This window comes from Aythya ferina (genome assembly GCF_964211825.1).
Source record: "Aythya ferina genome assembly, contig: HAP1_SCAFFOLD_47, whole genome shotgun sequence".
In the NCBI taxonomy this organism is placed as follows: Eukaryota; Metazoa; Chordata; class Aves; order Anseriformes; family Anatidae; genus Aythya; species Aythya ferina.
In genome coordinates, this window is record NW_028181456.1 from 962501 (window position 1) to 979720 (window position 17220).

Sequence of the window (17220 nt, forward strand, 5' to 3'; positions counted from 1 at the left end):
AACCCTTAAACCTATCTGATGTTCTCCTAAATGTACAATCCACTCCCAACCACCAGAAAAACCAATGGAAACCCAAAAAAAAAAATAAACGGAGACCTCAAAACACGTCAAAAACACCCCAAAAAAGAATGGGATAACCCCCCAAAACGAAAGAAAACCCCCAAAAAATAGATCCACCCCAAAAACAGCCTAAACCTACTGAAGTTCTCCAAAACCCACAATTTACACTTTTCCACCACCATGACAACAGAAAACCCAACGAAACCCAACAGAGACCCCAAAACATGTCAAAAACACCCCAAAAAAGAACGGGATCACCCCCAAAACTGGAAGAAAATTCCGCCCCCAAAAATTTACAATTTTCACCATGATGACCAACATGAACCAAACGAAAACCCAAAAGGAGACACCAAAACACGTCAAAAACACCCCAAAAAAGAAAGGGATCACCCATAAACTGGAAGAAAATCCCCAAAAAGCACAGATCCAATCCCAAAACCAGCCTAAACCTACCTGATGTTCTCCAAAACCCACAAATTTACCCTTTTCCACCATGATGACCATGGAAAACCCAACGAAACCCAATGGAGACAAAAAACATGTCAAAAAAAAAAAAAAAAAAAAGAACAGGATCTCCCCCAAAAACAGAAGAAAAACCCAAATGCCATAGATCCACCCCAAAAGTCCCCCTAAGCCTACCTGATGTTCTCCAAAACCCACAATTTACCCTTTTTCACAATGATGACCAACGAGAACCCAACAAAACCCAACGGACAACCCCAAAACACGTCAAAAACAGCCCAAAAAAGAACAGGATCACCCCAAAAAACAGAAGAAAACCCCAAATACCATGAATCCACCCCAAAAGTCCCCCTAAACCTACCTGAAGTTCTCGAAAACCCACAATTTACCCTTTTCCACCAAGATGCCAACAGAAAACCCAACGAAACCCAACAGAGACATCAAAACATGTCAAAAACACCCCAAAAAAGAACGGGATCACCCCCAAAACTGGAAGAAAATCCCCAAAAAGCATGGATCCAATCCCAAAACCACCCTAAACCTACCTGATCTTCTCCAAATCCCAAAGTCCACTCCCAACCACCATAAAACCCATTAGGAACTCAACAAAACGCAACAGAAACCCCAAAACACCTCAAAAACACCCCAAAAGCAAACCGGATCAGAAGAAAATACGTGATTTAACCCCAAGAAAACCCTTAAACCTACCTGATCTTCTCCAAATCCCAAAATCCACTCCCACCCACCATAAAACCCATTAGGAACTCAACAAAACGCAAAGGAAACCCAAAAAACACGTCAAAAACACCCCAAAAAAGAACTGGATCAGAAGAAAAAAAAACCAAAACTATGCATTTCCCTCCCAAATCACCCTAAACTCACCTGATCTTCTTCAAAACCCACAATCCACTCCCATTTAGCTTAACGACCAACGAGAACCCAACAAAACCCAACGGAGACCCCAAAAACGTCAAAAACACCCCAAAAAAGAACTGGTTCAACCCCAACAACGAAACAAAACCCCAAAAGCCATAGATCCACACCAAAAATCCCCCTAAACCAACCTGAAGTTCTCCAAAACCCACAATTTACACTTTTCCACATTGATGACCATGGAAAACCCAACGAAACCCAACGGAGACCCCAAAAGAAGTCAAAAACACCCAAAACAAGAACGGGATAAACCCTAAAAACGAAAGAAAACCCCAAAAGCCATAGATCCACACCAAAAGTCCCCCTAAACCTACCTGATGTTCTCCAAAAGCCACAATTTACACTTTTTCACCAGGATGACCAACATGAACCAAACGAAAACCCAAAACGAGACACCAAAACACGTCAAAAACACCCCAAAAATAAAGGGATCACCCATAAACTGGAAGAAAATCCCCAAAAAGCACGAATCCAATCCCAAAACCACCCTAAACCTACCTGATGTTCTCCAAAACCCACAATTTACCATTTTCCACCACGATGACCAACGAGTACACAACAAAACCCAACGGAGACCCCCAAACACCTCAAAAACTTCCCAAAAAAGAACGGGACCACCCCAAGAAACAGAAGAAAACACCAAAAAACATGACTCTGCCCCAAAAGTCCCCCTAAACCTACCTGATGTTCTCCAAAAGCCACAATTTACACTTTTTCACCATGATGACCAACAAGAACCCAACTAAAACCCAACGGAGACCCCAAAACACGTCATAAACACCCCAAAAAAGAACAGGATCACCCAAAAAAAAACAGAAGAAAAGACCAAATACCATGAATCCACCCCAAAATTCCCCTAAACCTACCTGAAGTTCTCCAAAACCCACAATTTACAATTTTTCACCACCATGACCACATAAAACCCAAGGAATACCAACGGAGACCCCAAAACACGTCAAAAACACCCCAAAAAAGAACGGGATCACCCCCAAAAACAAAAGAAAATCCCCCAAAACCATAGATCCAATCCCAAAACCAACCTAAACCTACCTGATGTTCTCCAAAACCAACAATTTACCCTTTTCCACCATGATGACCACGGAAAACGCAACGAAACCCAATGGAGACCCCAAAACACGTCAAAAACACCCCCAAAATGAATTGGATCACCCCCCCAAAAAAAAAAAAAAAAAAAAAAAACAGAAGAAAACCCCATATATCATGAATCCACCCCAAAAGTCCCCCTAAACCTACCTGATGTTCTCCAAAACCCACAATTTACACTTTTCCACCATGATGACAACGGAAAACCCAACGAAACCCAACGAAGAACCCAAAACACGTCAGAAACACCCCAAAAATGAATTCGATCACCCCAAAACTGGAACAAAATCCCCCAAAACCATAGATCCACCCCCAAAACACCCTAAATCTGCCTGATGTTCTCCAAAACCCACAATTTACACTTTTCCACCATGATGACCACGGAAAACCCAACGAAACCCAACGGAGACCACAAAACACGTCAAAAACACGCCGAAAACCAACTGGATCACTAGAAAAAACAGAAGAAAACCCTAAAAACCATGAATCTGCCCCAAAAGTCCTCATAAACCTACCTGATGTTCTCCAAAACCCACAATTTACACTTTTCCACCATGATGACCACGGAAAACACAACGAAACCCAACGGAGAACCCAAAACACGTCAAAAACACCCCAAACAAGAACAGGATCACCCCCAAAACCAAAGAAAACCCCAAAAAGCACGGATCCAATCCCAAAACCACTCTAAACGTACCTGATGTTCTCCAAATCCAAATGTCCACTCCCAACCACCATAAAACCCATTAGGAACTCAACGAAACCCAATGGAAACCCCAAAACACGTCAAAAACACCCCAAAAAAGAACTGAATCAGAAGAAAAAACACCAAAAACTATGAATTTCCCCGCAAAACCACCCTAAACTCACCTGATCTTCTTCAAAACCCACAATCCACTCCCATTTCCCTTAAGGACCAACTAAAACCCAACGGAGACCCCAAAACAAGTCAAAAACACCCCAAACAAGAACAGGATAACCCCTAAAAAAGAAAGAAAACCCCCCAAAAACATAGATCCACCCCAAAACCACACTAAACCTACCTGATGTTCTCCAAATCCCAAAGTCCACTCCCAACAAACTTAAAACACATTAGGAAATCAACAAAACACAACGGAAACCCCAAAACACATCAAAAACACCACAAAAAAAAGCGGGATCACCCCCAAAACTGGAAGAAAACCCTAAAAGCCGTTGATCCACCCCAAAAGTCCCCCTAAACCTACCTGATGTTCTCCAATACCCACAATTTACCCGTTTTCACCATGATGAACAACAAGAACCCAACAAAAACCAACGGAGACCCCAAAACACATCAAAAACACCCCAAAAAAGAACTGGATCAGAAGAAAAAAAAAACAAAACTATGCATTTCCCTCCCAAATCACCCTAAACTCACCTGATCTTCTTCAAAACCCACAATCCACTCCCATTTAGCTTAACGACCAACGAGAACCCAACAAAACCCAACGGAGACCCCAAAAACGTCAAAAACACCCCAAAAAAGAACTGGTTCAACCCCAACAACGAAACAAAACCCCAAAAGCCATAGATCCACACCAAAAATCCCCCTAAACCAACCTGAAGTTCTCCAAAACCCACAATTTACACTTTTCCACATTGATGACCATGGAAAACCCAACGAAACCCAACGGAGACCACAAAACACGTCAAAAAAAAAAAAAAAAAAAAAAAAAAAAAAAGAAAGGGATCACCCCCAAAATTGGAAGAAAATCCTTCAAAATCATAGATCCACCCCAAAACCACCCTAAACCTACCTGATGATCTCCAAAACCCACAATTTACAATTTTCCAACATGATGACCATGGAAAACCCAACGAAACCCAACGGAGACCCCAAAAGAAGTCAAAAACACCCAAAACAAGAACGGGATAAACCCTAAAAACGAAAGAAAACCCCAAAAGCCATAGATCCACACCAAAAGTCCCCCTAAACCTACCTGATGTTCTCCAAAAGCCACAATTTACACTTTTTCACCAGGATGACCAACATGAACCAAACGAAAACCCAAAACGAGACACCAAAACACGTCAAAAACACCCCAAAAATAAAGGGATCACCCATAAACTGGAAGAAAATCCCCAAAAAGCACGGATCCAATCCCAAAACCACCCTAAACCTACCTGATGTTCTCCAAAACCCACAATTTACCATTTTCCACCACGATGACCAACGAGTACACAACAAAACCCAACGGAGACCCCCAAACACCTCAAAAACTTCCCAAAAAAGAACGGGACCACCCCAAGAAACAGAAGAAAACACCAAAAAACATGACTCTGCCCCAAAAGTCCCCCTAAACCTACCTGATGTTCTCCAAAAGCCACAATTTACACTTTTTCACCATGATGACCAACAAGAACCCAACTAAAACCCAACGGAGACCCCAAAACACGTCATAAACACCCCAAAAAAGAACAGGATCACCCAAAAAAACACAGAAGAAAAGACCAAATACCATGAATCCACCCCAAAATTCCCCTAAACCTACCTGAAGTTCTCCAAAACCCACAATTTACAATTTTTCACCACCATGACCACATAAAACCCAAGGAATACCAACGGAGACCCCAAAACACGTCAAAAACACCCCAAAAAAGAACGGGATCACCCCCAAAAACAAAAGAAAATCCCCCAAAACCATAGATCCAATCCCAAAACCAACCTAAACCTACCTGATGTTCTCCAAAACCAACAATTTACCCTTTTCCACCATGATGACCACGGAAAACGCAACGAAACCCAATGGAGACCCCAAAACACGTCAAAAACACCCCCAAAATGAATTGGATCACCCCCCCCCAAAAAAAAAAAAAAAAAAAAAAAAAAACAGAAGAAAACCCCATATATCATGAATCCACCCCAAAAGTCCCCCTAAACCTACCTGATGTTCTCCAAAACCCACAATTTACACTTTTCCACCATGATGACAACGGAAAACCCAACGAAACCCAACGAAGAACCCAAAACACGTCAGAAACACCCCAAAAATGAATTCGATCACCCCAAAACTGGAACAAAATCCCCCAAAACCATAGATCCACCCCCAAAACACCCTAAATCTACCTGATGTTCTCCAAAACCCACAATTTACACTTTTCCACCATGATGACCACGGAAAACCCAACGAAACCCAACGGAGACCACAAAACACGTCAAAAACACGCCGAAAACCAACTGGATCACTAGAAAAAACAGAAGAAAACCCTAAAAACCATGAATCTGCCCCAAAAGTCCTCATAAACCTACCTGATGTTCTCCAAAACCCACAATTTACACTTTTCCACCATGATGACCACGGAAAACACAACGAAACCCAACGGAGAACCCAAAACACGTCAAAAACACCCCAAACAAGAACAGGATCACCCCCAAAACCAAAGAAAACCCCAAAAAGCACGGATCCAATCCCAAAACCACTCTAAACGTACCTGATGTTCTCCAAATCCAAATGTCCACTCCCAACCACCATAAAACCCATTAGGAACTCAACGAAACCCAACGGAAACCCCAAAACACGTCAAAAACACCCCAAAAAAGAACTGAATCAGAAGAAAAAACACCAAAAACTATGAATTTCCCCACAAAACCACCCTAAACTCACCTGATCTTCTTCAAAACCCACAATCCACTCCCATTTCCCTTAAGGACCAACTAAAACCCAACGGAGACCCCAAAACAAGTCAAAAACACCCCAAACAAGAACAGGATAACCCCTAAAAAAGAAAGAAAACCCCCAAAAAACATAGATCCACCCCAAAACCACACTAAACCTACCTGATGTTCTCCAAATCCCAAAGTCCACTCCCAACAAACTTAAAACACATTAGGAAATCAACAAAACACAACGGAAACCCCAAAACACATCAAAAACACCACAAAAAAAAGCGGGATCACCCCCAAAACTGGAAGAAAACCCTAAAAGCCGTTGATCCACCCCAAAAGTCCCCCTAAACCTACCTGATGTTCTCCAATACCCACAATTTACCCGTTTTCACCATGATGAACAACAAGAACCCAACAAAAACCAACGGAGACCCCAAAACACATCAAAAACACCCCAAAAAAGAACTGGATCAGAAGAAAAAAAAAAACAAAACTATGCATTTCCCTCCCAAATCACCCTAAACTCACCTGATCTTCTTCAAAACCCACAATCCACTCCCATTTAGCTTAACGACCAACGAGAACCCAACAAAACCCAACGGAGACCCCAAAAACGTCAACAACACCCCAAAAAAGAACTGGTTCAACCCCAACAACGAAACAAAACCCCAAAAGCCATAGATCCACACCAAAAATCCCCCTAAACCAACCTGAAGTTCTCCAAAACCCACAATTTACACTTTTCCACATTGATGACCATGGAAAACCCAACGAAACCCAACGGAGACCACAAAACACGTCAAAAAAAAAAAAAAAAAAAAAAAAAAAAAAAAAAAAAAAAGGGATCACCCCCAAAATTGGAAGAAAATCCTTCAAAATCATAGATCCACCCCAAAACCACCCTAAACCTACCTGATGATCTCCAAAACCCACAATTTACAATTTTCCAACATGATGACCATGGAAAACCCAACGAAACCCAACGGAGACCCCAAAAGAAGTCAAAAACACCCAAAACAAGAACGGGATAAACCCTAAAAACGAAAGAAAACCCCAAAAGCCATAGATCCACACCAAAAGTCCCCCTAAACCTACCTGATGTTCTCCAAAAGCCACAATTTACACTTTTTCACCAGGATGACCAACATGAACCAAACGAAAACCCAAAACGAGACACCAAAACACGTCAAAAACACCCCAAAAATAAAGGGATCACCCATAAACTGGAAGAAAATCCCCAAAAAGCACGGATCCAATCCCAAAACCACCCTAAACCTACCTGATGTTCTCCAAAACCCACAATTTACCATTTTCCACCACGATGACCAACGAGTACACAACAAAACCCAACGGAGACCCCCAAACACCTCAAAAACTTCCCAAAAAAGAACGGGACCACCCCAAGAAACAGAAGAAAACACCAAAAAACATGACTCTGCCCCAAAAGTCCCCCTAAACCTACCTGATGTTCTCCAAAAGCCACAATTTACACTTTTTCACCATGATGACCAACAAGAACCCAACTAAAACCCAACGGAGACCCCAAAACACGTCATAAACACCCCAAAAAAGAACAGGATCACCCAAAAAAAACCAGAAGAAAAGACCAAATACCATGAATCCACCCCAAAATTCCCCTAAACCTACCTGAAGTTCTCCAAAACCCACAATTTACAATTTTTCACCACCATGACCACATAAAACCCAAGGAATACCAACGGAGACCCCAAAACACGTCAAAAACACCCCAAAAAAGAACGGGATCACCCCCAAAAACAAAAGAAAATCCCCCAAAACCATAGATCCAATCCCAAAACCAACCTAAACCTACCTGATGTTCTCCAAAACCAACAATTTACCCTTTTCCACCATGATGACCACGGAAAACGCAACGAAACCCAATGGAGACCCCAAAACACGTCAAAAACACCCCCAAAATGAATTGGATCACCCCCCCCAAAAAAAAAAAAAAAAAAAAAAAAAAACAGAAGAAAACCCCATATATCATGAATCCACCCCAAAAGTCCCCCTAAACCTACCTGATGTTCTCCAAAACCCACAATTTACACTTTTCCACCATGATGACAACGGAAAACCCAACGAAACCCAACGAAGAACCCAAAACACGTCAGAAACACCCCAAAAATGAATTCGATCACCCCAAAACTGGAACAAAATCCCCCAAAACCATAGATCCACCCCCAAAACACCCTAAATCTACCTGATGTTCTCCAAAACCCACAATTTACACTTTTCCACCATGATGACCACGGAAAACCCAACGAAACCCAACGGAGACCACAAAACACGTCAAAAACACGCCGAATACCAACTGGATCACTAGAAAAAACAGAAGAAAACCCTAAAAACCATGAATCTGCCCCAAAAGTCCTCATAAACCTACCTGATGTTCTCCAAAACCCACAATTTACACTTTTCCACCATGATGACCACGGAAAACACAACGAAACCCAACAGAGAACCCAAAACACGTCAAAAACACCCCAAACAAGAACAGGATCACCCCCAAAACCAAAGAAAACCCCAAAAAGCACGGATCCAATCCCAAAACCACTCTAAACGTACCTGATGTTCTCCAAATCCAAATGTCCACTCCCAACCACCATAAAACCCATTAGGAACTCAACGAAACCCAATGGAAACCCCAAAACACGTCAAAAACACCCCAAAAAAGAACTGAATCAGAAGAAAAAACACCAAAAACTATGAATTTCCCCGCAAAACCACCCTAAACTCACCTGATCTTCTTCAAAACCCACAATCCACTCCCATTTCCCTTAAGGACCAACTAAAACCCAACGGAGACCCCAAAACAAGTCAAAAACACCCCAAACAAGAACAGGATAACCCCTAAAAAAGAAAGAAAACCCCCAAAAAACATAGATCCACCCCAAAACCACACTAAACCTACCTGATGTTCTCCAAATCCCAAAGTCCACTCCCAACAAACTTAAAACACATTAGGAAATCAACAAAACACAACGGAAACCCCAAAACACATCAAAAACACCACAAAAAAAAGCGGGATCACCCCCAAAACTGGAAGAAAACCCTAAAAGCCGTTGATCCACCCCAAAAGTCCCCCTAAACCTACCTGATGTTCTCCAATACCCACAATTTACCCGTTTTCACCATGATGAACAACAAGAACCCAACAAAAACCAACGGAGACCCCAAAACACATCAAAAACACCCCAAAAAAGAACTGGATCAGAAGAAAAAAAAAACAAAACTATGCATTTCCCTCCCAAATCACCCTAAACTCACCTGATCTTCTTCAAAACCCACAATCCACTCCCATTTAGCTTAACGACCAACGAGAACCCAACAAAACCCAACGGAGACCCCAAAAACGTCAAAAACACCCCAAAAAAGAACTGGTTCAACCCCAACAACGAAACAAAACCCCAAAAGCCATAGATCCACACCAAAAATCCCCCTAAACCAACCTGAAGTTCTCCAAAACCCACAATTTACACTTTTCCACATTGATGACCATGGAAAACCCAACGAAACCCAACGGAGACCACAAAACACGTCAAAAAAAAAAAAAAAAAAAAAAAAAAAAAAGAAAGGGATCACCCCCAAAATTGGAAGAAAATCCTTCAAAATCATAGATCCACCCCAAAACCACCCTAAACCTACCTGATGATCTCCAAAACCCACAATTTACAATTTTCCAACATGATGACCATGGAAAACCCAACGAAACCCAACGGAGACCCCAAAAGAAGTCAAAAACACCCAAAACAAGAACGGGATAAACCCTAAAAACGAAAGAAAACCCCAAAAGCCATAGATCCACACCAAAAGTCCCCCTAAACCTACCTGATGTTCTCCAAAAGCCACAATTTACACTTTTTCACCAGGATGACCAACATGAACCAAACGAAAACCCAAAACGAGACACCAAAACACGTCAAAAACACCCCAAAAATAAAGGGATCACCCATAAACTGGAAGAAAATCCCCAAAAAGCACGGATCCAATCCCAAAACCACCCTAAACCTACCTGATGTTCTCCAAAACCCACAATTTACCATTTTCCACCACGATGACCAACGAGTACACAACAAAACCCAACGGAGACCCCCAAACACCTCAAAAACTTCCCAAAAAAGAACGGGACCACCCCAAGAAACAGAAGAAAACACCAAAAAACATGACTCTGCCCCAAAAGTCCCCCTAAACCTACCTGATGTTCTCCAAAAGCCACAATTTACACTTTTTCACCATGATGACCAACAAGAACCCAACTAAAACCCAACGGAGACCCCAAAACACGTCATAAACACCCCAAAAAAGAACAGGATCACCCAAAAAAAAACAGAAGAAAAGACCAAATACCATGAATCCACCCCAAAATTCCCCTAAACCTACCTGAAGTTCTCCAAAACCCACAATTTACAATTTTTCACCACCATGACCACATAAAACCCAAGGAATACCAACGGAGACCCCAAAACACGTCAAAAACACCCCAAAAAAGAACGGGATCACCCCCAAAAACAAAAGAAAATCCCCCAAAACCATAGATCCAATCCCAAAACCAACCTAAACCTACCTGATGTTCTCCAAAACCAACAATTTACCCTTTTCCACCATGATGACCACGGAAAACGCAACGAAACCCAACGGAGACCACAAAACACGTCAAAAACACGCCGAAAACCAACTGGATCACTAGAAAAAACAGAAGAAAACCCTAAAAACCATGAATCTGCCCCAAAAGTCCTCATAAACCTACCTGATGTTCTCCAAAACCAACAATTTACACTTTTCCACCATGATGACCACGGAAAACACAACGAAACCCAACAGAGAACCCAAAACACGTCAAAAACACCCCAAACAAGAACAGGATCACCCCCAAAACCAAAGAAAACCCCAAAAAGCACGGATCCAATCCCAAAACCACTCTAAACGTACCTGATGTTCTCCAAATCCAAATGTCCACTCCCAACCACCATAAAACCCATTAGGAACTCAACGAAACCCAATGGAAACCCCAAAACACGTCAAAAACACCCCAAAAAAGAACTGAATCAGAAGAAAAAACACCAAAAACTATGAATTTCCCCGCAAAACCACCCTAAACTCACCTGATCTTCTTCAAAACCCACAATCCACTCCCATTTCCCTTAAGGACCAACTAAAACCCAACGGAGACCCCAAAACAAGTCAAAAACACCCCAAACAAGAACAGGATAACCCCTAAAAAAGAAAGAAAACCCCCAAAAAACATAGATCCACCCCAAAACCACACTAAACCTACCTGATGTTCTCCAAATCCCAAAGTCCACTCCCAACAAACTTAAAACACATTAGGAAATCAACAAAACACAACGGAAACCCCAAAACACATCAAAAACACCACAAAAAAAAGCGGGATCACCCCCAAAACTGGAAGAAAACCCTAAAAGCCGTTGATCCACCCCAAAAGTCCCCCTAAACCTACCTGATGTTCTCCAATACCCACAATTTACCCGTTTTCACCATGATGAACAACAAGAACCCAACAAAAACCAACGGAGACCCCAAAACACATCAAAAACACCCCAAAAAAGAACTGGATCAGAAGAAAAAAAAAAACAAAACTATGCATTTCCCTCCCAAATCACCCTAAACTCACCTGATCTTCTTCAAAACCCACAATCCACTCCCATTTAGCTTAACGACCAACGAGAACCCAACAAAACCCAACGGAGACCCCAAAAACGTCAAAAACACCCCAAAAAAGAACTGGTTCAACCCCAACAACGAAACAAAACCCCAAAAGCCATAGATCCACACCAAAAATCCCCCTAAACCAACCTGAAGTTCTCCAAAACCCACAATTTACACTTTTCCACATTGATGACCATGGAAAACCCAACGAAACCCAACGGAGACCACAAAACACGTCAAAAAAAAAAAAAAAAAAAAAAAAAAAAAGAAAGGGATCACCCCCAAAATTGGAAGAAAATCCTTCAAAATCATAGATCCACCCCAAAACCACCCTAAACCTACCTGATGATCTCCAAAACCCACAATTTACAATTTTCCAACATGATGACCATGGAAAACCCAACGAAACCCAACGGAGACCCCAAAAGAAGTCAAAAACACCCAAAACAAGAACGGGATAAACCCTAAAAACGAAAGAAAACCCCAAAAGCCATAGATCCACACCAAAAGTCCCCCTAAACCTACCTGATGTTCTCCAAAACCCACAATTTACCATTTTCCACCACGATGACCAACGAGTACACAACAAAACCCAACGGAGACCCCCAAACACCTCAAAAACTTCCCAAAAAAGAACGGGACCACCCCAAGAAACAGAAGAAAACACCAAAAAACATGACTCTGCCCCAAAAGTCCCCCTAAACCTACCTGATGTTCTCCAAAAGCCACAATTTACACTTTTTCACCATGATGACCAACAAGAACCCAACTAAAACCCAACGGAGACCCCAAAACACGTCATAAACACCCCAAAAAAGAACAGGATCACCCAAAAAAAAACAGAAGAAAAGACCAAATACCATGAATCCACCCCAAAATTCCCCTAAACCTACCTGAAGTTCTCCAAAACCCACAATTTACAATTTTTCACCACCATGACCACATAAAACCCAAGGAATACCAACGGAGACCCCAAAACACGTCAAAAACACCCCAAAAAAGAACGGGATCACCCCCAAAAACAAAAGAAAATCCCCCAAAACCATAGATCCAATCCCAAAACCAACCTAAACCTACCTGATGTTCTCCAAAACCAACAATTTACCCTTTTCCACCATGATGACCACGGAAAACGCAACGAAACCCAACGGAGACCACAAAACACGTCAAAAACACGCCGAAAACCAACTGGATCACTAGAAAAAACAGAAGAAAACCCTAAAAACCATGAATCTGCCCCAAAAGTCCTCATAAACCTACCTGATGTTCTCCAAAACCAACAATTTACACTTTTCCACCATGATGACCACGGAAAACACAACGAAACCCAACAGAGAACCCAAAACACGTCAAAAACACCCCAAACAAGAACAGGATCACCCCCAAAACCAAAGAAAACCCCAAAAAGCACGGATCCAATCCCAAAACCACTCTAAACGTACCTGATGTTCTCCAAATCCAAATGTCCACTCCCAACCACCATAAACCCATAAGGAACTCAACGAAACACAATGGAAACCCCAAAACACGTCAAAAACACCCCAAAAAAGAACTGAATCAGAAGAAAAAACACCAAAAACTATGAATTTCCCCGCAAAACCACCCTAAACTCACCTGATCTTCTTCAAAACCCACAATCCACTCCCATTTCCCTTAAGGACCAACTAAAACCCAACGGAGACCCCAAAACAAGTCAAAAACACCCCAAACAAGAACAGGATAACCCCTAAAAAAGAAAGAAAACCCCCAAAAAACATAGATCCACCCCAAAACCACACTAAACCTACCTGATGTTCTCCAAATCCCAAAGTCCACTCCCAACAAACTTAAAACACATTAGGAAATCAACAAAACACAACGGAAACCCCAAAACACATCAAAAACACCACAAAAAAAAGCGGGATCACCCCCAAAACTGGAAGAAAACCCTAAAAGCCGTTGATCCACCCCAAAAGTCCCCCTAAACCTACCTGATGTTCTCCAATACCCACAATTTACCCGTTTTCACCATGATGAACAACAAGAACCCAACAAAAACCAACGGAGACCCCAAAACACATCAAAAACACCCCAAAAAAGAACTGGATCAGAAGAAAAAAAAAACAAAACTATGCATTTCCCTCCCAAATCACCCTAAACTCACCTGATCTTCTTCAAAACCCACAATCCACTCCCATTTAGCTTAACGACCAACGAGAACCCAACAAAACCCAACGGAGACCCCAAAAACGTCAAAAACACCCCAAAAAAGAACTGGTTCAACCCCAACAACGAAACAAAACCCCAAAAGCCATAGATCCACACCAAAAATCCCCCTAAACCAACCTGAAGTTCTCCAAAACCCACAATTTACACTTTTCCACATTGATGACCATGGAAAACCCAACGAAACCCAACGGAGACCACAAAACACGTCAAAAAAAAAAAAAAAAAAAAAAAAAAAAAGAAAGGGATCACCCCCAAAATTGGAAGAAAATCCTTCAAAATCATAGATCCACCCCAAAACCACCCTAAACCTACCTGATGATCTCCAAAACCCACAATTTACAATTTTCCAACATGATGACCATGGAAAACCCAACGAAACCCAACGGAGACCCCAAAAGAAGTCAAAAACACCCAAAACAAGAACGGGATAAACCCTAAAAACGAAAGAAAACCCCAAAAGCCATAGATCCACACCAAAAGTCCCCCTAAACCTACCTGATGTTCTCCAAAACCCACAATTTACCATTTTCCACCACGATGACCAACGAGTACACAACAAAACCCAACGGAGACCCCCAAACACCTCAAAAACTTCCCAAAAAAGAACGGGACCACCCCAAGAAACAGAAGAAAACACCAAAAAACATGACTCTGCCCCAAAAGTCCCCCTAAACCTACCTGATGTTCTCCAAAAGCCACAATTTACACTTTTTCACCATGATGACCAACAAGAACCCAACTAAAACCCAACGGAGACCCCAAAACACGTCATAAACACCCCAAAAAAGAACAGGATCACCCAAAAAAAAACAGAAGAAAAGACCAAATACCATGAATCCACCCCAAAATTCCCCTAAACCTACCTGAAGTTCTCCAAAACCCACAATTTACAATTTTTCACCACCATGACCACATAAAACCCAAGGAATACCAACGGAGACCCCAAAACACGTCAAAAACACCCCAAAAAAGAACGGGATCACCCCCAAAAACAAAAGAAAATCCCCCAAAACCATAGATCCAATCCCAAAACCAACCTAAACCTACCTGATGTTCTCCAAAACCAACAATTTACCCTTTTCCACCATGATGACCACGGAAAACGCAACGAAACCCAACGGAGACCACAAAACACGTCAAAAACACGCCGAAAACCAACTGGATCACTAGAAAAAACAGAAGAAAACCCTAAAAACCATGAATCTGCCCCAAAAGTCCTCATAAACCTACCTGATGTTCTCCAAAACCAACAATTTACACTTTTCCACCATGATGACCACGGAAAACACAACGAAACCCAACGAAGAACCCAAAACACGTCAGAAACACCCCAAAAATGAATTCGATCACCCCAAAACTGGAACAAAATCCCCCAAAACCATAGATCCACCCCCAAAACACCCTAAATCTACCTGATGTTCTCCAAAACCCACAATTTACACTTTTCCACCATGATGACCACGGAAAACCCAACGAAACCCAACGGAGACCACAAAACACGTCAAAAACACGCCGAAAACCAACTGGATCACTAGAAAAAACAGAAGAAAACCCTAAAAACCATGAATCTGCCCCAAAAGTCCTCATAAACCTACCTGATGTTCTCCAAAACCCACAATTTACACTTTTCCACCATGATGACCACGGAAAACACAACGAAACCCAACGGAGAACCCAAAACACGTCAAAAACACCCCAAACAAGAACAGGATCACCCCCAAAACCAAAGAAAACCCCAAAAAGCACGGATCCAATCCCAAAACCACTCTAAACGTACCTGATGTTCTCCAAATCCAAATGTCCACTCCCAACCACCATAAAACCCATTAGGAACTCAACGAAACCCAACGGAAACCCCAAAACACGTCAAAAACACCCCAAAAAAGAACTGAATCAGAAGAAAAAACACCAAAAACTATGAATTTCCCCGCAAAACCACCCTAAACTCACCTGATCTTCTTCAAAACCCACAATCCACTCCCATTTCCCTTAAGGACCAACTAAAACCCAACGGAGACCCCAAAACAAGTCAAAAACACCCCAAACAAGAACAGGATAACCCCTAAAAAAGAAAGAAAACCCCCAAAAAACATAGATCCACCCCAAAACCACACTAAACCTACCTGATGTTCTCCAAATCCCAAAGTCCACTCCCAACAAACTTAAAACACATTAGGAAATCAACAAAACACAACGGAAACCCCAAAACACATCAAAAACACCACAAAAAAAAGCGGGATCACCCCCAAAACTGGAAGAAAACCCTAAAAGCCGTTGATCCACCCCAAAAGTCCCCCTAAACCTACCTGATGTTCTCCAATACCCACAATTTACCCGTTTTCACCATGATGAACAACAAGAACCCAACAAAAACCAACGGAGACCCCAAAACACATCAAAAACACCCCAAAAAAGAACTGGATCAGAAGAAAAAAAAAACAAAACTATGCATTTCCCTCCCAAATCACCCTAAACTCACCTGATCTTCTTCAAAACCCACAATCCACTCCCATTTAGCTTAACGACCAACGAGAACCCAACAAAACCCAACGGAGACCCCAAAAACGTCAAAAACACCCCAAAAAAGAACTGGTTCAACCCCAACAACGAAACAAAACCCCAAAAGCCATAGATCCACACCAAAAATCCCCCTAAACCAACCTGAAGTTCTCCAAAACCCACAATTTACACTTTTCCACATTGATGACCATGGAAAACCCAACGAAACCCAACGGAGACCACAAAACACGTCAAAAAAAAAAAAAAAAAAAAAAAAAAAAAAAAAAAAAAAAGGGATCACCCCCAAAATTGGAAGAAAATCCTTCAAAATCATAGATCCACCCCAAAACCACCCTAAACCTACCTGATGATCTCCAAAACCCACAATTTACAATTTTCCAACATGATGACCATGGAAAACCCAACGAAACCCAACGGAGACCCCAAAAGAAGTCAAAAACACCCAAAACAAGAACGGGATAAACCCTAAAAACGAAAGAAAACCCCAAAAGCCATAGATCCACACCAAAAGTCCCCCTAAACCTACCTGATGTTCTCCAAAAGCCACAATTTACACTTTTTCACCAGGATGACCAACATGAACCAAACGAAAACCCAAAACGAGACACCAAAACACG